Raw genomic sequence first — 26,678 nt, 5'->3', positions numbered from 1 at the left:
TTGACAAAGGTGGAGCTTTTGACGGATGTAATTGTCTTAGCATCCTGGATGTTTCCAAAAAGTGGATCTGACAATATCTTCACTTGTCTCTCCATGAAGTCTACCAAGTCAGAGAAACTAGCTCGACGTACATGTTGTTCTTGGAGCTGACATGCCCTATTCCTCCACTTGTCTCTAAGCTTGTAAGGCAGTTTCACAAGAATGGTCTTCATACTGGAAGCAACATTCAACTCCTCCATATAGGTGAGCTGTCGCATTGCATTTCAACAACCTCTCGGGAATTATGAAAACGCTTGCAATGCTTTCACATCCTCTGGCTTGACCGCTGGCCAGGCAAATGCTTTGTCCATGTATGCTGTGGCAATCTTATGTTCATTACCAAAATGTTCTTTAAGCAGATCTTTTGCTCTTTTATAGCCCTCAGCTGAAGGCAAGTGTTGGCAGCTGTGGACTAAATCTTTTGGATGCCCTCTGGTGTATTGCTCTAGGAAATGCAGACAGTCACTGTAGTCATCAGTCTTTCTTTCCACTCCTCTCTCAAATGCCCTGATGAAAACTCCATATTGCAATGGATCACCATCATAAACAGGAATGTCTCTTGGTGGTAAAGTAGAAGAGAGATTTTGTTGAGTGAGAAGAGCTGTGATGTCACTTTGCCTTTGAATTATGTGATAGACATCACCTTGATTATCATCATTAAATACAGGTTGTTGTGTTAGATGAGTCATATCCTGAGCTCTAGCAGAGATGGTTCATCAGCTCTTTCCTTTGGTCGAACAACCTGTTGCTGGGAAGAAGATTCAGTTCCCATCCGCACATTCTGTCTTTGTTGCACTTGATCAGGTAAATAGGTCTTTGCATGTGGATTTAATTTGACTGACGTTTTCTTTTGAGCAGTTCCTTTTCTCAAATACGAGTTCATCCCATCAGATACTCTTGAGCTGTTTCTTGATCCCATTGATTCAAGTACATTCATTTTTTGCATTGGTTGCTGCCAGTTCAGTCTCTAATTCCAGTTGTTCTTTCTTCTTTTTCAGTTGTTCTTCCTGTGCCTCAAGGTCATGCCTTTTCTGCAGAGCGGCAACCCGTTCCATGAGAGCAGCCTTTTCTGCCTGAGCTTTAATGCGAGCAGAGGATGTTGAAGATGCACGTGATGAAGAACTTGATTTGTGGTTTGATTTATGTTTTGACACATTAGAAACACTGTCATCCGGTCCAATGTCATCTGTGATTACACTTTCAGCAATGGTGTGTTTTTTGTGCCATCCAACCTCTGAAAACCACACATTTACATCCTGTATAAAACCATCAAAAGTTTCCATTTTTTGTTGAAACCAGTGATTTTGCCTTTCAAGTTCATTTTCAGGTAGTGGTAACTTCACCAATGACTCATGATTTATTTTGGCTTCATCACAGATGTTGATTAATTTAACCAAGTTAAATTGCACTTCATTTGCATTCTCCTTTGATTTCATGAGCTCTTTCAGCAATTCCATTAACTTTTTAGCTTGTTTACATTTCAAGTTTCTTATTTTCTGACAGTTTTCAATGAACATTTCCAAACCTTTAGCAGTGTGTTTAATAACCCTTTTTTCTTTTTCAGAATCCAGTGCAACATCGCCATCTTGTGACCGAACGTCAGACATGACAATAGACATATTTGTTTAACTTTTAGCGTGATCCAGTAAACCACACGGCTATGACAGAATGTTTCAGACAGCTGATATTGTGGTGATAGTATATAGTTCTGTCAACGAAATCCATTAATGTAACTGTTTCTGGATTTTCCAATAAAGCTTAATGTTGAACATACCCCTCTGCCTGCGCGTTGTCGTTCGGAGTTTCCAATCTCCGTCAATCAGCACCGCACAGGTGCACGTGGACATTGACCATTGTCCTGTATTATGTGTCCTTGTATATAGACCTCCTATAATGCAGATTTCTGCTAAACTTAAACCATTAACCCCCTGAGGTCGGCTATCACGCCGGCGCGATAGGCTCGCTTTTTTTCTTATCAGTGCAAGAGAGACTCAAAATACTCTGTTGACTTTGATCTTACAAAGTTTCATACATCAATCGATCCTGTTAAGTGTGTATTATTTTTGTGTATACTCACAATAAAAACAAAGTGTTGTGCTTTTTGCCAAATAAATAAAAATAAACATGATGCGAGTTCTGCTTTCTCTCTGTCAGTGTAGTCCATTCTGAAACTCAGCGAATACTCAGTCAAACAGGCATACAGACACACGGGCATGAAGCTTGAATTATCTTCTTTTAAATGAAGTAATTTTTATAAAAAAACAAATATTCTCAGTTTATGTAATATGTATGAAAAGAGAGAGATGTCAGTCGTTCAGATTATAAAGTTTTTACTGTAAAATACTGCCACATCAAATAAGCTTATAATGTTGCCAATTTCTGCTCACGTTAAATATGTATATATATATATATATATATATATATATATATATATATATATATATATATATATATTATGTATATGTGAACTGTGAACCAATTATATATATATATTTATTTATTTATTTTGTCCTTGCATTATTTCTTGTGGCTCAGTGACACACCTGAATGAAAGGCTAATTATGGGTGTGAACTTCTCAGGTGTGAATCACTCAATATTCATGATGGTGTTGAATCGTTTACGCCCACCCGCATATTGCCTTTCCAAACAAAAAGTGTCTTACAAAATTTAAATCAATGTATTGTTTTATGTGAATGATTAGGCAGGATGATTTTCACATCATTTTGAAGAAAAAACTCTAGGCGACAAAATGCATTATTCAGAAGTATTGTGGACACATATTGTGTTTTGTGGCCTTATTTCAGAAACTTAAATTTTTAGTTTTTTCAATAACCATGCATAAACATTATTCTCTCAAAAATACAAACATGTACATACATGTTGCTCACATATTATGGCAGCCATGTTTGTGCTAAATAGAGTGTAATTACTCCTTTGCCATTAATATGTTTATAAGTAACTGAAAAAAGCTCAAATGTAAGGGCATGTCAGAACATCTCAAGGACCCCAAAAACACCTTAGACCTATTTATGGGAATGCTCGGGAGTCAAATCGGTTTGTGTGTGATGTGTTGATTTTGCCGTGTGGCTGCGCCACCACACACTGTATGACCACACTGTACGATTAAAAGATCACGGGTCTAACAGTTTTGGTCGTACAGTGTGTGGTGCGCAGCCACACGGCAAAATCAACACATCACACACGAACCGATTTGACTCCCGAGCATTCCCAGGTCAGACGGGAAATCTCGCAAAATCCCTCGAGATCAAACGTGACTTCAGAGTAAACAATCATTCTGATTGGCTACACGCCACAGTCCACAGGCTGCGTGCTCGTTTGTCCCCGGGGGACACCACACACGAGAAATCGGGCCAAAAAATCCAACATGTTGGATATCCCCGATTTGAGATCGGAGCGGTCCCGACGTCCTTCCGAGCAGACGAGAGCAGTCTTAACACACCACACACGGCAGGAATATCTGATCAGTTTATTTTACGATAATCGGAGCATCCTTAAGATTGTCGGAAGGGGTGAATCGGGGCTAAAATCGGAACCAGATGTCATACTCTCCAACCATTTTTCTGATCATTGCAAGATTTTTCCCTGAAATCATAACCGCACCCCCATTGGTCCTTATTGGTGGAGTGAATAGAATCTATTATAGATATATATTATCTATAATAGAATAGTTTCTTTCAAATGCGAAATATTGCTAAAATTAAATGTCTTGTCTTTCAGTGATCTGGAGAAAGTAATCCATGCTTTTATTTCTTCTTGATTACTGCAATGCTTTGTACCTGGGTGTAAGTCAGTCCTCAAGGGATAGTTAACCCAAAAATGAAAATTAGCCCATGATTTACTCACCCTCAAGCCATCCTAGGTCTATATGACATTCTTCGTTCAGACGAATACAATCAGAGTTATATTAAAAAAAGTCAAACAGCCCTTCACTCTCATTATTAAGCTTGGAAGAGCCAGGACATTTTTGTATTTGTCTGAAAGAAGAATGTCATATACAGCTAGGATCAGGCACGTGCACACATAGACATCAAAGGGGGCTTGAGCACCTGCCCTTTTTATTCCTGGAAAGAAAGTGCTCTTTTTTCTGGGGTGCTTTTTTTTTTTTGTTGAAAAATAATATATATTCCTGTTTGCGCACAGCTTCTCCGTCAAACAAATATATTTATTGAAGAATAGTATATCTAAATGTCAGGAGTTCTGAAGCTCTCTCTCTCTCTCTCTCTCTCTCTCTCTCTCTCGGCACTGGTCGAGGCTCGAATTTACTGCTGATTAGCCAAAGACAAATATAGTTAACCTGTGTTTTGCTAGCATGCATGCCTCATGAGCTACTAGACTAGCTAATGTGTAAGGGATAATCGCAATACATTATCCCGCTTATTACATGGCTACCTACCAAATAAATAATTAATTTGACACAAAATATTGATTTAAAAGGGAGTTTATTGATTTAAACCCGATTGTATTGCTTCCGCTAAAGAAAATAGTACGCTCCGTCTCTACGGTTAGAATCCTGTTCCAACCCTGTAAGACTTTCGTTCATCTTCGGAACACAAATTAAGATATTTTTGATGAAATCTGAGTGCTGGATCACTGCTCCATAAGCTTATGGACACTATAACTTGCTGGCCCAGAAAATGTATTAAAGACATTGTTAATATAGTCCAAGTGATTCCAGTGGCTCAATCTTAAGTTTATAAAGTGACGAGAATAGTTTTTGTGCGCAAAAACAAACAAAAATAACGACTTTATTCCACTTTTCATTTCCTTCTCTCTGGGCCTCGAGTCTTTTCACGTAGTTTAATAGCGTAGCGTGTCTGTGTTGCACGCCACTACGTATCACACACATGACTAGCGTCGCCCAATAGTGAGCCTACGTGGTGACGTGCAACACAATCACTTGGACTATATTAACAATGTCTTTAATACATTTTCTGGGCCAGCAAGTTATAGTGTCCATAAGCCTGTGGAGGAGTGAGACAGCTCTCAGATTTCATCAAAAATATCTTAATTTGTGTTCCGAAGATGAACGAAAGTCTTACGGGGTTGGAACAACATGAGGGTGAGTAATTTCTGACATCATTTTCATTTTTGGGTGAACTAACCCTTTAATTAGAAGCATCACAATTTTAAATTTGTGTTTTCGGTTAGTTACATAGTGACTACTGAACAGTAGGGATGGCTGACGCGAAACAGTCGTTCCGAAGCTTTGCGAGATCCCGAAGCGCAGATGTTTCGAAACACTGATCCGAAGCGTGATTCAAAACACCCATGTCACGTGACTATGGCCAAACGAAGCCTCGAAGCGTTTCACTAAGTGTTTCATCAGGTGTGGTCCGCCGAATCAGCGTTTGATTGACAGGGTCGGGAACAGACCACACAATCGCACATCTGTATAAAAGTGAAATCAGCGCATATTGACCTTGTGGGTTTTTGTGAGAGGAGTTTGATTTTGAGATAGCGGATTTTTGGTGATATAGTGACATAGTGCGATTTGATTAGTTATAGGCTATTTAGGCTTACATTTAAATTTACACAACACATTGACTGATAGGCTAGAGACAGTACAGAGTATACATATAGTGACACATTAATAGATACAAAGTAGAGGTCGACCGATATGGGTTTTTTCAGGCCGATGCCGATCTTTTGATTAATGCTGCCGATTTATTTTGGCCGATTATGTGCTTGTTTTTAACCTCTATTTGAAAGATAAAATATAACACAAATAAAATACAAGATTTCTCAACAAAAACATTTATTGAACACTTGACCAATCTGCACTTGTTGCGACCTTGAGATATGTTTGGTAATTGTACCTGAATGAATTGAAAATTAATTTGCTACATTTCAGATTAATATATTTGTTTTCCTTAAAATTTTAATTAACAGTAACTTAAACACTTTGCAGTTTGAATGATGTCTTGTAAACAAAATGACGGAGTATGTTTTTATGTTTCCACTGTTCGATCGCATCCGCGCCTCACACACACACACTCACACACACACACACACACACACACACACACACACAAATATAAGTAAACACTTTGCGACTTTAAACACACGCGACTTTTCGATCGCGCCCGCGCCCCTCTCCCTCTCCCGAGTCTCCCTCTCCCACACACACACACCATATTCCAGCATTACAATCTTTACATCGCAGCCTGCTTCAGAGCTAAGGCGGGGCTACAGATTAGGTGTCCCCAAAGAACCCGCGTATCTAACAGTAGTTCCGCATTACATGAATTAATTTGCACGCAAGTTTTATTTATTATTATACCATGTATTCTCCGTGTAAATTTATACACCGAACCGTGACGCCCCGTTTCGGTTCAATACGAATACATGTTCCACCCCTAGTCTACAGTGAAATACAGTCACACATTACACTGTTTGGCCAGCATTTTAACCGTGTTTAATTCAGCTACTAGCTAACAGTATGCTAAAGTTAACTGCTGACTAGCGTCACGTTTCTAACGTCCGTTTTCAGAGCATCCAAGAGAAGCACAGGCATAACAGTAGCACCGAAATGAAGCACAGAAATCCGCATTGATATTCGGTCCGGTAAATAACGGTCGTTAAGGCACCAGTGCCGTATTAGCACCGGGTCTGTCTGTAGCTACCCAACCCTAGCGACGACGCTAGCAAAGCAAAGCCAGTTCTTCACTAACCTATGGCCACTTTTTTTATTACTTATTTCTCTGCATTGAGTGACAACCCTCTCAAATATAAGACACACAAAACAGAACAAATAAAAGTATCAGATTCTCTGTCTGTAATTGCAAAATTCTTGCTTACTTAAAATTCTTGCTTACGCCGAACGTCATGTCGCCTATTCATATTTTTTCTCGAAGTTGGCAGTAACATATCAAAAGGTTTTAATTAAATATAAAGGAGTTTTCTGCAAGGAACTTAGCTCCTTCCTTAGGCACTGGATGAGGTCTGCTCACTCTGCTGGAGAATGACTCTAGGCGCAGCGTGCGTCGAACTCGTGTTCCACAACAACAACAACACTAGGCTGCCCACAGATGCGCCCGCCTAATAATCGGCTTGATATACTGGATATTGGCCGATGCCGATTATGTTAAAAAATGCAAAAAATCGTCCGATTAATCGTCCGACTGATTAATCGGTCGACCCCTAATACAAAGATATAAATATATATAGACAGCTAGATTAATAGATAGATACATATAGATAGATTATAGATACATATAGATAGATTATAGATACATGTATAAATACATAGATAGATTATAGATAGATACATATATAGATACATAGATAAATTATATCTAGATACATAGATTATAGATACATATCTAGATACATAGATAGATTCATATAGATAGATACATAGATAGATTTGGATAGATAGATAAAATGGAGGCTCCCCAGAAGAGATGCCGTACATCTGTGGTGTTCAAGGTAACTTTATTATCCCCGAGGGGCAATTTAGATTGCAGCCAGCAGTCACAGTAAAACAATCAAACAACAACAAAGAAACAACAACAATAAACATAACCACCAAAGACATACTTTAAATTTGAATTTACAGAGTATTGTTAACAATGGTGATGACAGTATTGGTGTGGGAGTATTTCCGTTTAGAAACCCCAAATAAAGTGAGATGTGTGTATTGTGAACGGCAGCTAGCCTACTGCAACAATACATCATCCATGATGCACCATTTGAGGAGAATTAGAAATTTGCGTATTTGCCCAGAACTCATGATCCACTAACTTACTGGAAAGAGAGAGCTGTAATCTTTCCTCATTTGTATGTCCTTGCTAAAAAATATCTTTGCATGCCAGCAACAAGTGTCCCTTGTGAGAGGATTTTTTCAAAGGCTGGAGACATTATCTGTAAAAAAAGAAGTAGGCTAAGTCCTTCCACAGCAGAGAAATTCATATTTTTTAATAAAAATCTCAAAAAAAGTGAGACATTGTGGCTTGATTTCTTTTATTAATATTCATTTTGCAGGACCAAAATAACATTATGCACAGTGAGGAGCCTACAGGTTACAAGCTTCACATATTAGAAAAATACAATAATAAAAAATAAAAAATATTTTTTTTAATGGCTTGTCAAGGTTGTTTCAGATCAACACCTGCAAGTGACCACTAAGTGTCACCGTTGAGACAGGTGTCGGATTGATTCGAAGCCTCGAAACAATATGGCCCATTTGGTTCAACTGTTTCATTGCTTCACGAAGCCTCGATCTGCTCACCACTACTGAACAGGGTTAGGTTTAGATTTTTTTTTTTTAAATGTAAAGCATTGAAAATAAGAAATAAAAGCTCTGTAAACACTTGCATTTTTTGCAAGATTATAAGTGTGTCCAATCGAGTAATCAAAAGTTCTACACTTGCAGTCTTTACGCCTACTTGAACACTTGGGCCAAATAGAAGAAATACGTCATGCAAGTAGACAAGTGGGTATTTGGCAAGTGTGGGTATTTGGACAAGGCATTGGTCATAATACTAATTACGGTTATTATTACGACATCTGGCGTGAACGCAGCGCTCCGTTCCTCCAAACCTAATCAAACACACCTGAACAAGCTAATCAAGGTCTTCAAGATGAGGCTACTAGAAAGCTACAGGCAGGTGTGTTTGATCAGGGTTGGAGTTACCCAGACCTCCTTGGATCTTTAAAAACGCGTTTTCAGAAACTTTTATACAGCGATTTATATTGCAGGATTCAGCAGCACATGTTTCCAGTGTAGTTCTGTGTGCCTTACTGTTCCTCCTGACTGACTAATTCAGCGTGTTTTGCAGCAGAGCTCGTTGTGAGATCACAGGTCGAGAGGATGACAGCTCGAGTGTACTGCTCGTTGAGAGTTGTTTTATTGTGCCTGTCTGCATGGTTGTGCACAACACTCGCTGGAGTCGCAGGTGAGAAGATCTTTTAGCTTCATTACAGTCTGAAGAAATGCATAAATAAGTGCCTTACAAAATATGACTTCTTTTGAACGTGTAGCTACAGTACATTTAGTTGCAATAGTCAATCGATTGGAATACACATTAACTGTCTATGTCTATCTGCATTGTGCTTAGGCTTTATTACACACCCCGCTACTCTGTCTTTAAAACTGATTGACAGTTTATTGATGAATGGAATTTATTCTGGACTTTAAGCAGATAAATATGCATATTTTCAAGTTTTGAGACCTATATTTCAAAAGCCCTGACTTCTAAACACTGAAACTGTTACAACACTCCCTGGTCCCTTTTAACAATCCTCTTCTGTAGAGTCCGGTCAGTGTCCGGTGACGCTGACGGTCGTGCCGTCTAAACGAGGATGTACTTCTGATAGAGACTGCTCTGGAGGACATAAATGCTGTCAATTTCCCTGTGGGCCCGCGTGTGTGCCGCCTGTTTTCAGTGAGTTTCAATTAATGATGGATGCTAGAGGTCTCCCAAAAGAAACGCTGAGAATTTTCACTCAGACGTTGCTAGTAAACTTCACAAATAATTGCAAAGAAACTGCAAGTAACACGTTGAACTAAACATGAAACTTTGAAGTAGAACGACTGAACTATATATAATTATTTATATTCAAACAGTAAATGAGACCTTCAGCATTCAGTGATGTTATGAAGACACATGACAGAAAACATAACAAGCCAGGAGAGTGTCCAAGCACCAAAACAGGAGGAGGAAATTGTGCTCCCCTTCCCAGTGTATTTTTTTATAATTCTGTTGTCATATCCTGCTCCATGACAAAAGTACCTGAAATTTAGTACATATAGCACAGTTTCACAGAATAGCTTTACAAAATGAATAAAGATTATTTAAAATGCAATTCACTCTGTAACACTTGTTATTCATGATTTGAGTTTTGTGCTGAATGCCACTGAAAGGACTAAAGACTAAAGATGATCTGTATCCCTGCAGTGAAGCCTGTGGCCAAACCGCCGAAGCCTGTAGTGAAGCCTGCGGCCGAACCGCCAAGTGGGCCAGAGTGGGCTGTACACCTTGGCCATGGCGGTCACGATCGCCGCGGTGGCCACGACGACCACGACAGCGGCCACGGCAGCAACGGCGGTCACGATCGCCAATACGGCCATGGTCGCCGCGATGGTCACTATCGCCAATATGGCCATGGTCGCCACGGTGGTCACTATCGCCAATACGGCCATGGTCGCCACGATGGTCATGGCGGTCGCGCCAACGACGGCGGCCACGGTCGCCACAACGGCCACGGCGGTCACGGTCGCCGATGTGAATCGTGACATTGATTTTGCCGAACTCATGCTCAAGTTCTTTTGAAGATTATTTCAGTGCTTTATTCGTATTGAATGTTCCCTGTTTATCACCAAATAAATCTTGTTTAATGAAATGTTTTTGCTTGATTGGAGTTTTTGGTACAACAAAAATACTTCTCCATTTCTGTGGATACATGTGGTTATCCTCTGTGTCAACAGAAGTTTCATCCTCTGTGTTTTGGCAATCCTTATCTTTTTTTTTTTAACCATATCTTTGCCATCATGCACAGGTAGGGGTGAAGTTTTTACGCAGACACACAGATTATTGCAGTTGTGGTTTATTGTAATAAATTGTGCAAACAGATGAACATGCCAGTTGATTTCATATCTTGTTTCCAGTTGTTTGCGTGTAATCTGTGGTCTGGTGAGAACTGTGTGTGCTCCCCCTACCTGTGGCTATCACTTCCTGTCACCTATGCCCCATTATATACAACCATGTGCATCTAATCACTGTCACCCAGTGTCCCAAATACTAATATAAATCTATCCAAACAAAAAAATATTATGCAAACATAAATGGTTCCTACACACTGGCCCCTAATTGTCTTATGTAACAACAATTACCCAAATTTTTTTTAAATAAATAATGAAAGGAGCTATATACATTACACCCTTTTTTTTTTGTTTGGGCCAAAGGTGTCCAGAACATGGCACATGGTGGGATCTGGTCTTTACCATCAGTCCTTCTCAATCTCAGTCTCTTTAATCAGACATATCTTTGTTATTGGTGCAGCACATTTCGAACCATGCGGATCAAACGCTCCCATACACCACCGTGATGCGATCCTGTTGGGGGGTTAAAGTACCATTCTATTCCCTTCTGAAGCATAGCAGTCTGGATTTTGTCCTGATTCAAGGCATTGAGTGCTTCTCTCAGTTCTCTTTCAGCTCCAATAAAATTTGTGCCATTGTCTGATCTTAAAGACAATACTTGACCTCGTCGACAAATAAATCTTCGTAATGCATGGATGCAGGAGTCTGTGTCAAGAGTATATGCAACTTCAAGATGTACTGCCCTGCTTGCCATGCAGGTGAAGATTACGCCATATCTTTTAACAAGACTTCGTCCTCTCTTGATCTCTATAGGACCGAAGTAGTCTACTCCAACATTTGTAAATGGAGGCTTGTCTGGTACAATCCTTTCCAGGGGTAAGTCTGACATTTTCTGTTCTCCAACTCGTCCCCGCTGCCGTTTGCACACAACACAGTCTGTTATGATCCTTCTTGCTGCCGAGTTAGCTTTGATTATCCAGTATTTTTTACGGAGTCGAGATAGCATATGATTTCTTCCTCCGTGGCCAAGTTGTTCATGGATATGTCGTAGCAATAGTGTGGATATGTGCAGGTCTTTCGAGAGAATAACTGGATGCTTGGCCTCTTCAGGCATCGCTAGTCTACTCAGGCGACCACCTACTTTCAGAAGTCCATCATCCAACACCGGATCTTTAAAGTTACTCGCAGCAGTCTGAATCAGAGTCCTGCACGGGTCCATTTTTGGAGACCCGCCCCCGCCCGTACCCGCAAAGTTCAGCGCCAGATCCGACCCGTCACCCGTGATAATATCAAAATTAAATCCGCACCCGCCCAGACCCGTTAACATTTGGCCCGTTACCCGACCCGTGCCCGCGATAAACCACACAGGTGACGCGTTCATGTAACAACATGTAAGGGTGCGCTGCCAATAACGCACCTAAAAGCTGTCACAAAGAACTTGGAAAAGTAATGATTATTAATAGGCCTATGTCAAATATATCAATGAGACATTTCAATTGTTTATTAATAAGCAAGTGTTTTCTGTGTCAAAGATGACGATGCTGACTCGCGATCTTCGCAGTAGTGAACGCGCCAGAGAGAAATGCACATTTCATACGGATTATAAGCAGAGAACAGTCTGTTTTCTTTCGTTTTGAATTGTTTTGTTTAAAAGTACACATTTCATGCTTTCTATTTCTCAGGTCTGTGAGGCAAGTAGCTTATACGATGAGTTTCGGTTCATTTAAGAGACGATCAGTTCACGCGCGGGCGCCTCCGGCCGTGTCCTGATTATATTGCCTGCCTGCTATTTTTACTGCTTATTTATTAAATCCCGGAATTTGGTAGATGAAACATTGATTAAAATTAAGATACAATTAATACAAAACGAAATTCACTTTAAAGAAAGGCTGAACAAACTTAATGAAGTGGTCAAAATCATGTCTGCCCACTCCATTTGTCTCACGATATTCAGGATCATCTTATCTTATTCATGCTTTTCACTTTTCATATAATCAACATGAAATATATAAAACAAATTATATTATTTTATTTAAACATGAATATGAAACTAAATCGTTTTTTAATGACTGGGCTACAACACATAGGCCTATTAGCCTACAGTACAGAGAAATTTAATGTCGCAACTTGGTCGGACTAAAAGGGGAGAAAAAAATTTAATTGGGTCGGTCCTAAATTGACAGGGTCGGTCGGGTTACGGCAAACAAGATTATTTTTAAGGATGGCCTGACTAAAACACATATTTGCGTATGTGTAATGCTGGTAATTTAGACATACAAATATTGCACATATTTTTCATCCGCTACCCGCCCGCAAGGAGTTCATTATCCGCCCGCGTCCCCGCCCGTGAATTTTAGGAATGTCACAATCCACCCGTTTCAGCCACTTTTATGCGGGTACCCGTTGCAGGACTCTGGTCTGAATCTCCTTTCTTTTTCTAGTCAGCAGTAAGATAGTTGTTTTTACTTTAAGTAGCCAAGCTACAGCTGTCATCAGACTTCTCCATGAAGATAAATAACTTATCAGAGAGCTGGTGGGGTTCAATGGACCTTTAACAATGAGGTTGCTTGTGATGTCTTGCTTGACTTCCGGATCATTGGCAGAGATTGCAGTTTCCAAATGAGGTTTCTGCCATTCTCTGTCTGGTTGACAGAGAAACTCTGGTCCCTTGATCCATCTTTTGCAGCTTAAGAAGCGATTTGCTGTTAGCCCCCTAGAGGCTTCATCTGCCGGATTTTCCTTTGTGCTAACATATCTCCATTGTGACACATCAGTAGTATCCCTTACAAAGGAGATCCTGTTTGCTACAAATGTTCGGAAACGTTTGGTTTCGTTGTTGATATATTTCAGCACTGTTGTGCTATCAGTCCAGAAGATGGATTTGTTCAGCAGAAGATGGATTTGTTCAGCTGAAGATGTAATTCCTTCCGAAGCATTCTGTCAACCTTGACAGCTAGAACTGCAGCTGTGAGCTCCAATCTGGGAATCGTTACTTGCTTTAATGGTGATACTCTTGCTTTCCCTATCATGAAAGCAACATGTACCTCCTTGTCGTTGTTTTCCAGTCTAAGATATGAAACCGTATCGTATCCACTCTCGCTTGCATCTGAAAAGTGGTGCAACTCTGCATTTCTGATTTGACCAAAGCTTGTGGGCTTCATGCAACGGTCCACTCTAAACTCTGTCATCTTGTTCAGATCTGCCAACCATCCTGTCCACTGCTGAGAAACAGTTTGGGGTATGTTTTCATCCCATCCGAGTTTTTTTTTTACAGAGTTCCTGCATAATCAGTTTGGCTGGCAGAATAAATGGTGCTAGGAATCCTAAAGGGTCGTATACAGAGCCAACCACGGACAAGATGCCGCGTCTGGTGTATGCTCGTGGCTGTGCAGTAATTCTGAACATGAACACATCTGTTTCAACGCACCAGTGCAATCCTAGTGCTCTTTCAATCGGCAGGTTGTCCCTGTCCAAGTCCAACTCTTTTGTCTCTTTGGTTCTGTTTTCTTGTGGAATGGATGCCAATACTTTATGGCTGTTGCTGATCCACTTTGACAGTACGAAACCTCCCTTCTGGCAGAGAGCAGTAAGGTCTTTCACCATAAGAACAGCGTCCTGTTCTGTGGACATGGATTTCAAGCAATCATGTACGTAAAAGTTGTTCTTTACGGTGTCTGTAACTTCTGCTGGAAAGTGAGCTTTGTTATCTTCAGCGGTCTTTCTTAGTGCAAAGTTTGCACAACTCGGTGATGTCACTGCTCCAAAGAGGTGTACTTTCATCCGGTACTCGACAATATCCTGCTGCACATCACCATCAGGCCACCACAGGAATCGCAGATAGTCAATATGTTTTTCTGTCACTTTGACCTGGTGAAACATTGCTTTGATGTCAGCCATCAGGGCAACCGGCTCTTGTCTGAATCTGATGAGTACTCCGATGAGTGAGTTGGTAAGATCTGGACCCTGTAGCAATTGTTCATTGAGCGATGTTCCCTTAAAGCCAGCACCGCAGTCGAAGACCACTCTTAAGGTTCCTTTTCTTGAGTGATACACCCCGTGATGTGGGATATACCAGAGTTTCCCATCATTACGATTCAGTTGATCTACTGGTATCATTTCAGCATAGCCGTTGTCAATCATTTCTTTGAGAAAAGTTGTATATTCATTGTGAAACATCTCATTTTTACCAAACTTGCGTTTCAGGCTTTGGATGCGCTGCTCTGTTCTGCAACGGTTATTTGGCAAGCTGTGATTTTTTTTTTTTGCTTGAAAGGTAAGTCTAGGCAGTAGTGACCTTCTGTACTTTTTATTGAGTGATTCACAATATCCAAGAATTTTATCTCTTCTCTGGACATTTCCTCTGTTTCCTTACTGGTTACTTCATTGAAATCATGATTGTATTGTTTAACCAGTAGCTCCTCTAGATTCACAATAGACATTCGATTGACAGCAGCAACAGGGCAGCCATTCTCATCCCTGACGTTGTTGTGTCCTCTCAAGGGACCATAGATGACCCACCCCAGTAGGGTCCTCACAGCGTGTGGTCCATTCCCTTGGCTATTGACCACCTCCCAAGGTTCCAATACCTTGGAAGCATTTGTGCCGATGAGCAGGTCAATACCGGCGTCTATTTCATGAATCTTGACGTCCTTCAAGTAAGGCCATTGAGTCAGGTCTTCCTTTCTTGGAATGTTGAGCTTGGAAACAGGCATGGTCTTATGTGTAAATACATTGGACAGTTGTATGAAATCATTTTTGTCCAGACTTGATATCTCTAAACCTGAGATATGATGACAGGTCACAGGTTTCTCTTGGTTCATTGTACGCAGAAGAATACTAGCCTTTTGTCCTGTAACATTCAGTCTTCTCATCAAGCTTTCTGTGCAGAAGGTAGATGAGCTTCCATGATCCAAAAATGCATAAGTTTGCAACACTGTGTCTCCCTTGGGGGTCTTTACTTGTACTGGAACAATAGAGAAGAGACAGGCTTCTTCACCGGCCCCAATATGCCCACATGTATGAGGTGAGAGAACGACATTGCTCCCAATTGATTTCTCATTCAGTTCTGTATTCTTTCCCATGTCCTTTTGTTCAATGTGAAGTATTTCAGGATGATTTTTATTGCACACGTCACAAGTCAAACGACTATTGCAGTCTTTGCTCATGTGTCCTACCTTCAAACATCCAAAACAGACTCCCCTTTTCTTTAGGAAGTCTATTTTTTCCCTGTGCATCCTTTTCCTGATTTGTGGACACCGCACCAATGTGTGACAACCTCTATCACAGAACAAACAGCAATTTTGAGAATTAGTGGCAGATACATTTTTCGTTCCATTTGTTGTAATTTTTCTTGTTTTTCTGTTTCTACAGGTGTTACAGTAGTTGCAAAACTGCTTCCTCTTGGTCTCGGCTTTTCTCTTGCTTTGACAAAGGTGGAGCTTTTGACGGATGTAATTGTCTTAGCATCCTGGATGTTTCCAAAAAGTGGATCTGACAATATCTTCACTTGTCTCTCCATGAAGTCTACCAAGTCAGAGAAACTAGCTCGACGTACATGTTGTTCTTGGAGCTGACATGCCCTATTCCTCCACTTGTCTCTAAGCTTGTAAGGCAGTTTCAGAAGAATGGTCTTCATACTGGAAGCAACATTCAACTCCTCCATATAGGTGAGCTGTCGCATTGCATTTCAACAACCTCTCGGGAATTATGAAAACGCTTGCAATGCTTTCACATCCTCTGGCTTGACCGCTGGCCAGGCAAATGCTTTGTCCATGTATGCTGTGGCAATCTTATGTTCATTACCAAAATGTTCTTTAAGCAGATCTTTTGCTCTTTTATAGCCCTCAGCTGAAGGCAAGTGTTGGCAGCTGTGGACTAAATCTTTTGGATGCCCTCTGGTGTATTGCTCTAGGAAATGCAGACAGTCACTGTAGTCATCAGTCTTTCTTTCCACTCCTCTCTCAAATGCCCTGATGAAAACTCCATATTGCAATGGATCACCATCATAAACAGGAATGTCTCTTGGTGGTAAAGTAGAAGAGAGATTTTGTTGAGTGAGAAGAGCTGTGATGTCACTTTGCCTTTGAATTATGTGATAGACATCACCTTGATTATCATCATTAAATACAGGTTGTTGTGTTAGATGAGTCATATCCTGAGCTCTAGCAGAGATGGTTCATCAGCTCTTTCCTTTGGTCGAACAACCTGTTGCTGGGAAGAAGATTCAGTTCCCATCCGCACATTCTGTCTTTGTTGCACTTGATCAGGTAAATAGGTCTTTGCATGTGGATTTAATTTGACTGACGTTTTCTTTTGAGCAGTTCCTTTTCTCAAATACGAGTTCATCCCATCAGATACTCTTGAGCTGTTTCTTGATCCCATTGATTCAAGTACATTCATTTTTTGCATTGGTTGCTGCCAGTTCAGTCTCTAATTCCAGTTGTTCTTTCTTCTTTTTCAGTTGTTCTTCCTGTGCCTCAAGGTCATGCCTTTTCTGCAGAGCGGCAACCCGTTCCATGAGAGCAGCCTTTTCTGCCTGAGCTTTAATGCGAGCAGAGGATGTTGAAGATGCACGTGATGAAGAACCAATTTGTGGTTTGATTTATGTTTTGACACATTAGAAACACTGTCATCCGGTCCAATGTCATCTGTGATTACACTTTCAGCAATGGTGTGTTTTTTGTGCCATCCAACCTCTGAAAACCACACATTTACATCCTGTATAAAACCATCAAAAGTTTCCATTTTTTGTTGAAACCAGTGATTTTGCCTTTCAAGTTCATTTTCAGGTAGTGGTAACTTCACCAATGACTCATGATTTATTTTGGCTTCATCACAGATGTTGATTAATTTAACCAAGTTAAATTGCACTTCATTTGCATTCTCCTTTGATTTCATGAGCTCTTTCAGCAATTCCATTAACTTTTTAGCTTGTTTACATTTCAAGTTTCTTATTTTCTGACAGTTTTCAATGAACATTTCCAAACCTTTAGCAGTGTGTTTAATAACCCTTTTTTCTTTTTCAGAATCCAGTGCAACATCGCCATCTTGTGACCGAACGTCAGACATGACAATAGACATATTTGTTTAACTTTTAGCGTGATCCAGTAAACCACACGGCTATGACAGAATGTTTCAGACAGCTGATATTGTGGTGATAGTATATGCTTCTGTCAACGAAATCCATTAATGTAACTGTTTCTGGATTTTCCAATAAAGCTTAATGTTGAACATACCCCTCTGCCTGCGCGTTGTCGTTCGGAGTTTCCAATCTCCGTCAATCAGCACCGCACAGGTGCACGTGGACATTGACCATTGTCCTGTATTATGTGTCCTTGTATATAGACCTCCTATAATGCAGATTTCTGCTAAACTTAAACCATTAACCCCCTGAGGTCGGCTATCACGCCGGCGCGATAGGCTCGCTTTTTTTCTTATCAGTGCAAGAGAGACTCAAAATACTCTGTTGACTTTGATCTTACAAAGTTTCATACATCAATCGATCCTGTTAAGTGTGTATTATTTTTGTGTATACTCACAATAAAAACAAAGTGTTGTGCTTTTTGCCAAATAAATAAAAATAAACATGATGCGAGTTCTGCTTTCTCTCTGTCAATGTAGTCCATTCTGAAACTCAGCGAATACTCAGTCAAACAGGCATACAGACACACGGGCATGAAGCTTGAATTATCTTCTTTTAAATGAAGTAATTTTTATAAAAAAACAAATATTCTCAGTTTATGTAATATGTATGAAAAGAGAGAGATGTCAGTCGTTCAGATTATAAAGTTTTTACTGTAAAATACTGCCACATCAAATAAGCTTATAATGTTGCCAATTTCTGCTCACGTTAAATATGTATATATATATATATATATATATATATATATATATATATATATATATATATATATATATATATTATGTATATGTGAACTGTGAACCAATTATATATATATATTTATTTATTTATTTTGTCCTTGCATTATTTCTTGTGGCTCAGTGACACACCTGAATGAAAGGCTAATTATGGGTGTGAACTTCTCAGGTGTGAATCACTCAATATTCATGATGGTGTTGAATCGTTTACGCCCACCCGCATATTGCCTTTCCAAACAAAAAGTGTCTTACAAAATTTAAATCAATGTATTGTTTTATGTGAATGATTAGGCAGGATGATTTTCACATCATTTTGAAGAAAAAACTCTAGGCGACAAAATGCATTATTCAGAAGTATTGTGGACACATATTGTGTTTTGTGGCCTTATTTCAGAAACTTAAATTTTTAGTTTTTTCAATAACCATGCATAAACATTATTCTCTCAAAAATACAAACATGTACATACATGTTGCTCACATATTATGGCAGCCATGTTTGTGCTAAATAGAGTGTAATTACTCCTTTGCCATTAATATGTTTATAAGTAACTGAAAAAAGCTCAAATGTAAGGGCATGTCAGAACATCTCAAGGACCCCAAAAACACCTTAGACCTATTTATGGGAATGCTCGGGAGTCAAATCGGTTTGTGTGTGATGTGTTGATTTTGCCGTGTGGCTGCGCCACCACACACTGTATGACCACACTGTACGATTAAAAGATCACGGGTCTAACAGTTTTGGTCGTACAGTGTGTGGTGCGCAGCCACACGGCAAAATCAACACATCACACACGAACCGATTTGACTCCCGAGCATTCCCAGGTCAGACGGGAAATCTCGCAAAATCCCTCGAGATCAAACGTGACTTCAGAGTAAACAATCATTCTGATTGGCTACACGCCACAGTCCACAGGCTGCGTGCTCGTTTGTCCCCGGGGGACACCACACACGAGAAATCGGGCCAAAAAATCCAACATGTTGGATATCCCCGATTTGAGATCGGAGCGGTCCCGACGTCCTTCCGAGCAGACGAGAGCAGTCTTAACACACCACACACGGCAGGAATATCTGATCAGTTTATTTTACGATAATCGGAGCATCCTTAAGATTGTCGGAAGGGGTGAATCGGGGCTAAAATCGGAACCAGATGTCATACTCTCCAACCATTTTTCTGATCATTGCAAGATTTTTCCCTGAAATCATAACCGCACCCCCATTGGTCCTTATTGGTGGAGTGAATAGAATCTATTATAGATATATATTATCTATAATAGAATAGTTTCTTTCAAATGCGAAATATTGCTCAAATTAAATGTCTTGTCTTTCAGTGATCTGGAGAAAGTAATCCATGCTTTTATTTCTTCTTGATTACTGCAATGCTTTGTACCTGGGTGTAAGTCAGTCCTCAAGGGATAGTTAACCCAAAAATGAAAATTAGCCCATGATTTACTCACCCTCAAGCCATCCTAGGTCTATATGACATTCTTCGTTCAGACGAATACAATCAGAGTTATATTAAAAAAAGTCAAACAGCCCTTCACTCTCATTATTAAGCTTGGAAGAGCCAGGACATTTTTGTATTTGTCTGAAAGAAGAATGTCATATACAGCTAGGATCAGGCACGTGCACACATAGACATCAAAGGGGGCTTGAGCACCTGCCCTTTTTATTCCTGGAAAGAAAGTGCTCTTTTTTCTGGGGTGCTTTTTTTTTTTTGTTGAAAAATAATATATATTCCTGTTTGCGCACAGCTTCTCCGTCAAACAAATATATTTATTGAAGAATAGTATATCTAAATGTCAGGAGTTCTGAAGCTCTCTCTCTCTCTCTCTCTCTCTCTCTCTCTCTCTCTCTCGGCACTGGTCGAGGCTCGAATTTACTGCTGATTAGCCAAAGACAAATATAGTTAACCTGTGTTTTGCTAGCATGCATGCCTCATGAGCTACTAGACTAGCTAATGTGTAAGGGATAATCGCAATACATTATCCCGCTTATTACATGGCTACCTACCAAATAAATAATTAATTTGACACAAAATATTGATTTAAAAGGGAGTTTATTGATTTAAACCCGATTGTATTGCTTCCGCTAAAGAAAATAGTACGCTCCGTCTCTACGGTTAGAATCCTGTTCCAACCCTGTAAGACTTTCGTTCATCTTCGGAACACAAATTAAGATATTTTTGATGAAATCTGAGTGCTGGATCACTGCTCCATAAGCTTATGGACACTATAACTTGCTGGCCCAGAAAATGTATTAAAGACATTGTTAATATAGTCCAAGTGATTCCAGTGGCTCAATCTTAAGTTTATAAAGTGACGAGAATAGTTTTTGTGCGCAAAAACAAACAAAAATAACGACTTTATTCCACTTTTCATTTCCTTCTCTCTGGGCCTCGAGTCTTTTCACGTAGTTTAATAGCGTAGCGTGTCTGTGTTGCACGCCACTACGTATCACACACATGACTAGCGTCGCCCAATAGTGAGCCTACGTGGTGACGTGCAACACAATCACTTGGACTATATTAACAATGTCTTTAATACATTTTCTGGGCCAGCAAGTTATAGTGTCCATAAGCCTGTGGAGGAGTGAGACAGCTCTCAGATTTCATCAAAAATATCTTAATTTGTGTTCCGAAGATGAACGAAAGTCTTACGGGGTTGGAACAACATGAGGGTGAGTAATTTCTGACATCATTTTCATTTTTGGGTGAACTAACCCTTTAATTAGAAGCATCACAATTTTAAATTTGTGTTTTCGGTTAGTTACATAGTGACTACTGAACAGTAGGGATGGCTGACGCGAAACAGTCGTTCCGAAGCTTTGCGAGATCCCGAAGCGCAGATGTTTCGAAACACTGATCCGAAGCGTGATTCAAAACACCCATGTCACGTGACTATGGCCAAACGAAGCCTCGAAGTGTTTCACTAAGTGTTTCATCAGGTGTGGTCCGCCGAATCAGCGTTTGATTGACAGGGTCGGGAACAGACCACACAATCGCACATCTGTATAAAAGTGAAATCAGCGCATATTGACCTTGTGGGTTTTTGTGAGAGGAGTTTGATTTTGAGATAGCGGATTTTTGGTGATATAGTGACATAGTGCGATTTGATTAGTTATAGGCTATTTAGGCTTACATTTAAATTTACACAACACATTGACTGATAGGCTAGAGACAGTACAGAGTATACATATAGTGACACATTAATAGATACAAAGTAGAGGTCGACCGATATGGGTTTTTTCAGGCCGATGCCGATCTTTTGATTAATGCTGCCGATTTATTTTGGCCGATTATGTGCTTGTTTTTAACCTCTATTTGAAAGATAAAATATAACACAAATAAAATACAAGATTTCTCAACAAAAACATTTATTGAACACTTGACCAATCTGCACTTGTTGCGACCTTGAGATATGTTTGGTAATTGTACCTGAATGAATTGAAAATTAATTTGCTACATTTCAGATTAATATATTTGTTTTCCTTAAAATTTTAATTAACAGTAACTTAAACACTTTGCAGTTTGAATGATGTCTTGTAAACAAAATGACGGAGTATGTTTTTATGTTTCCACTGTTCGATCGCATCCGCGCCTCACACACACACACTCACACACACACACACACACACACACACACACACACACAAATATAAGTAAACACTTTGCGACTTTAAACACACGCGACTTTTCGATCGCGCCCGCGCCCCTCTCCCTCTCCCGAGTCTCCCTCTCCCACACACACACACCATATTCCAGCATTACAATCTTTACATCGCAGCCTGCTTCAGAGCTAAGGCGGGGCTACAGATTAGGTGTCCCCAAAGAACCCGCGTATCTAACAGTAGTTCCGCATTACATGAATTAATTTGCACGCAAGTTTTATTTATTATTATACCATGTATTCTCCGTGTAAATTTATACACCGAACCGTGACGCCCCGTTTCGGTTCAATACGAATACATGTTCCACCCCTAGTCTACAGTGAAATACAGTCACACATTACACTGTTTGGCCAGCATTTTAACCGTGTTTAATTCAGCTACTAGCTAACAGTATGCTAAAGTTAACTGCTGACTAGCGTCACGTTTCTAACGTCCGTTTTCAGAGCATCCAAGAGAAGCACAGGCATAACAGTAGCACCGAAATGAAGCACAGAAATCCGCATTGATATTCGGTCCGGTAAATAACGGTCGTTAAGGCACCAGTGCCGTATTAGCACCGGGTCTGTCTGTAGCTACCCAACCCTAGCGACGACGCTAGCAAAGCAAAGCCAGTTCTTCACTAACCTATGGCCACTTTTTTTATTACTTATTTCTCTGCATTGAGTGACAACCCTCTCAAATATAAGACACACAAAACAGAACAAATAAAAGTATCAGATTCTCTGTCTGTAATTGCAAAATTCTTGCTTACTTAAAATTCTTGCTTACGCCGAACGTCATGTCGCCTATTCATATTTTTTCTCGAAGTTGGCAGTAACATATCAAAAGGTTTTAATTAAATATAAAGGAGTTTTCTGCAAGGAACTTAGCTCCTTCCTTAGGCACTGGATGAGGTCTGCTCACTCTGCTGGAGAATGACTCTAGGCGCAGCGTGCGTCGAACTCGTGTTCCACAACAACAACAACACTAGGCTGCCCACAGATGCGCCCGCCTAATAATCGGCTTGATATACTGGATATTGGCCGATGCCGATTATGTTAAAAAATGCAAAAAATCGTCCGATTAATCGTCCGACTGATTAATCGGTCGACCCCTAATACAAAGATATAAATATATATAGACAGCTAGATTAATAGATAGATACATATAGATAGATTATAGATACATATAGATAGATTATAGATACATGTATAAATACATAGATAGATTATAGATAGATACATATATAGATACATAGATAAATTATATCTAGATACATAGATTATAGATACATATCTAGATACATAGATAGATTCATATAGATAGATACATAGATAGATTTGGATAGATAGATAAAATGGAGGCTCCCCAGAAGAGATGCCGTACATCTGTGGTGTTCAAGGTAACTTTATTATCCCCGAGGGGCAATTTAGATTGCAGCCAGCAGTCACAGTAAAACAATCAAACAACAACAAAGAAACAACAACAATAAACATAACCACCAAAGACATACTTTAAATTTGAATTTACAGAGTATTGTTAACAATGGTGATGACAGTATTGGTGTGGGAGTATTTCCGTTTAGAAACCCCAAATAAAGTGAGATGTGTGTATTGTGAACGGCAGCTAGCCTACTGCAACAATACATCATCCATGATGCACCATTTGAGGAGAATTAGAAATTTGCGTATTTGCCCAGAACTCATGATCCACTAACTTACTGGAAAGAGAGAGCTGTAATCTTTCCTCATTTGTATGTCCTTGCTAAAAAATATCTTTGCATGCCAGCAACAAGTGTCCCTTGTGAGAGGATTTTTTCAAAGGCTGGAGACATTATCTGTAAAAAAAGAAGTAGGCTAAGTCCTTCCACAGCAGAGAAATTCATATTTTTTAATAAAAATCTCAAAAAAAGTGAGACATTGTGGCTTGATTTCTTTTATTAATATTCATTTTGCAGGACCAAAATAACATTATGCACAGTGAGGAGCCTACAGGTTACAAGCTTCACATATTAGAAAAATACAATAATAAAAAATAAAAAATATTTTTTTTAATGGCTTGTCAAGGTTGTTTCAGATCAACACCTGCAAGTGACCACTAGGTGTCACCGTTGAGACAGGTGTCGGATTGATTCGAAGCCTCGAAACAATATGGCCCATTTGGTTCAACTGTTTCATTGCTTCACGAAGCCTCGATCTGCTCACCACTACTGAACAGGGTTAGGTTTAGATTTTTTTTTTTTAAATGTAAAGCATTGAAAATAAGAAATAAAAGCTCTGTAAACACTTGCATTTTTTGCAAGATTATAAGTGTGTCCAATCGAGTAATCAAAAGTTCTACACTTGCAGTCTTTACGCCTACTTGAACACTTGGGCCAAATAGAAGAAATACGTCATGCAAGTAGACAAGTGGGTATTTGGCAAGTGTGGGTATTTGGACAAGGCATTGGTCATAATACTAATTACGGTTATTATTACGACATCTGGCGTGAACGCAGCGCTCCGTTCCTCCAAACCTAATCAAACACACCTGAACAAGCTAATCAAGGTCTTCAAGATGAGGCTACTAGAAAGCTACAGGCAGGTGTGTTTGATCAGGGTTGGAGTTACCCAGACCTCCTTGGATCTTTAAAAACGCGTTTTCAGAAACTTTTATACAGCGATTTATATTGCAGGATTCAGCAGCACATGTTTCCAGTGTAGTTCTGTGTGCCTTACTGTTCCTCCTGACTGACTAATTCAGCGTGTTTTGCAGCAGAGCTCGTTGTGAGATCACAGGTCGAGAGGATGACAGCTCGAGTGTACTGCTCGTTGAGAGTTGTTTTATTGTGCCTGTCTGCATGGTTGTGCACAACACTCGCTGGAGTCGCAGGTGAGAAGATCTTTTAGCTTCATTACAGTCTGAAGAAATGCATAAATAAGTGCCTTACAAAATATGACTTCTTTTGAACGTGTAGCTACAGTACATTTAGTTGCAATAGTCAATCGATTGGAATACACATTAACTGTCTATGTCTATCTGCATTGTGCTTAGGCTTTATTACACACCCCGCTACTCTGTCTTTAAAACTGATTGACAGTTTATTGATGAATGGAATTTATTCTGGACTTTAAGCAGATAAATATGCATATTTTCAAGTTTTGAGACCTATATTTCAAAAGCCCTGACTTCTAAACACTGAAACTGTTACAACACTCCCTGGTCCCTTTTAACAATCCTCTTCTGTAGAGTCCGGTCAGTGTCCGGTGACGCTGACGGTCGTGCCGTCTAAACGAGGATGTACTTCTGATAGAGACTGCTCTGGAGGACATAAATGCTGTCAATTTCCCTGTGGGCCCGCGTGTGTGCCGCCTGTTTTCAGTGAGTTTCAATTAATGATGGATGCTAGAGGTCTCCCAAAAGAAACGCTGAGAATTTTCACTCAGACGTTGCTAGTAAACTTCACAAATAATTGCAAAGAAACTGCAAGTAACACGTTGAACTAAACATGAAACTTTGAAGTAGAACGACTGAACTATATATAATTATTTATATTCAAACAGTAAATGAGACCTTCAGCATTCAGTGATGTTATGAAGACACATGACAGAAAACATAACAAGCCAGGAGAGTGTCCAAGCACCAAAACAGGAGGAGGAAATTGTGCTCCCCTTCCCAGTGTATTTTTTTATAATTCTGTTGTCATATCCTGCTCCATGACAAAAGTACCTGAAATTTAGTACATATAGCACAGTTTCACAGAATAGCTTTACAAAATGAATAAAGATTATTTAAAATGCAATTCACTCTGTAACACTTGTTATTCATGATTTGAGTTTTGTGCTGAATGCCACTGAAAGGACTAAAGACTAAAGATGATCTGTATCCCTGCAGTGAAGCCTGTGGCCAAACCGCCGAAGCCTGTAGTGAAGCCTGCGGCCGAACCGCCAAGTGGGCCAGAGTGGGCTGTACACCTTGGCCATGGCGGTCACGATCGCCGCGGTGGCCACGACGACCACGACAGCGGCCACGGCAGCAACGGCGGTCACGATCGCCAATACGGCCATGGTCGCCGCGATGGTCACTATCGCCAATATGGCCATGGTCGCCACGGTGGTCACTATCGCCAATACGGCCATGGTCGCCACGATGGTCATGGCGGTCGCGCCAACGACGGCGGCCACGGTCGCCACAACGGCCACGGCGGTCACGGTCGCCGATGTGAATCGTGACATTGATTTTGCCGAACTCATGCTCAAGTTCTTTTGAAGATTATTTCAGTGCTTTATTCGTATTGAATGTTCCCTGTTTATCACCAAATAAATCTTGTTTAATGAAATGTTTTTGCTTGATTGGAGTTTTTGGTACAACAAAAATACTTCTCCATTTCTGTGGATACATGTGGTTATCCTCTGTGTCAACAGAAGTTTCATCCTCTGTGTTTTGGCAATCCTTATCTTTTTTTTTTTAACCATATCTTTGCCATCATGCACAGGTAGGGGTGAAGTTTTTACGCAGACACACAGAGATTATTGCAGTTGTGGTTTATTGTAATAAATTGTGCAAACAGAT

At 40.0% G+C, this 26,678-nt stretch overlaps 3 long non-coding RNA genes across 5 annotated transcripts in view; 2 read left to right on the top strand and 1 right to left on the bottom strand.

Moving 5' to 3' along the window:
• Positions 1-22,205, bottom strand: part of LOC309497320 — a 32,553-nt gene extending 10,348 nt beyond the window's left edge. The window contains exons 1-2 of one of the 3 annotated variants that reach the window (XR_014205492.1): positions 22,112-22,205; positions 6,072-6,169 (exon numbers count right to left, since the gene is read on the bottom strand). This is a non-coding gene — a long non-coding RNA (uncharacterized lncRNA). Of the gene's footprint in view, positions 1-6,071; positions 6,170-22,093 lie in introns of all 3 variants that reach the window. The other 2 variants (XR_014205493.1, XR_014205494.1) reach the window with 2 other exon arrangements.
• On the top strand, positions 8,692-10,090 carry LOC309474796. Its single transcript, XR_014197421.1, has 3 exons — positions 8,692-8,958; positions 9,316-9,447; positions 9,961-10,090. It is a non-coding gene; the product is annotated as an uncharacterized lncRNA (long non-coding RNA).
• A 2,526-nt stretch (positions 22,206-24,731) lies between the features above and the next one.
• LOC309478469 lies at positions 24,732-26,130 on the top strand. Its single transcript, XR_014198998.1, has 3 exons — positions 24,732-24,998; positions 25,356-25,487; positions 26,001-26,130. It is a non-coding gene; the product is annotated as an uncharacterized lncRNA (long non-coding RNA).
• Positions 26,131-26,678: the final 548 nt, after the last annotated feature.

The sequence above is a fragment of the Leuciscus leuciscus genome (assembly GCF_965113295.1).
Source record: "Leuciscus leuciscus genome assembly, chromosome: 1".
Classification (NCBI taxonomy): domain Eukaryota; kingdom Metazoa; phylum Chordata; class Actinopteri; order Cypriniformes; family Leuciscidae; genus Leuciscus; species Leuciscus leuciscus.
The sequence above is the reverse complement of the archived record's forward strand: the minus strand, read 5'-3'. Positions and strand labels throughout refer to the sequence as shown.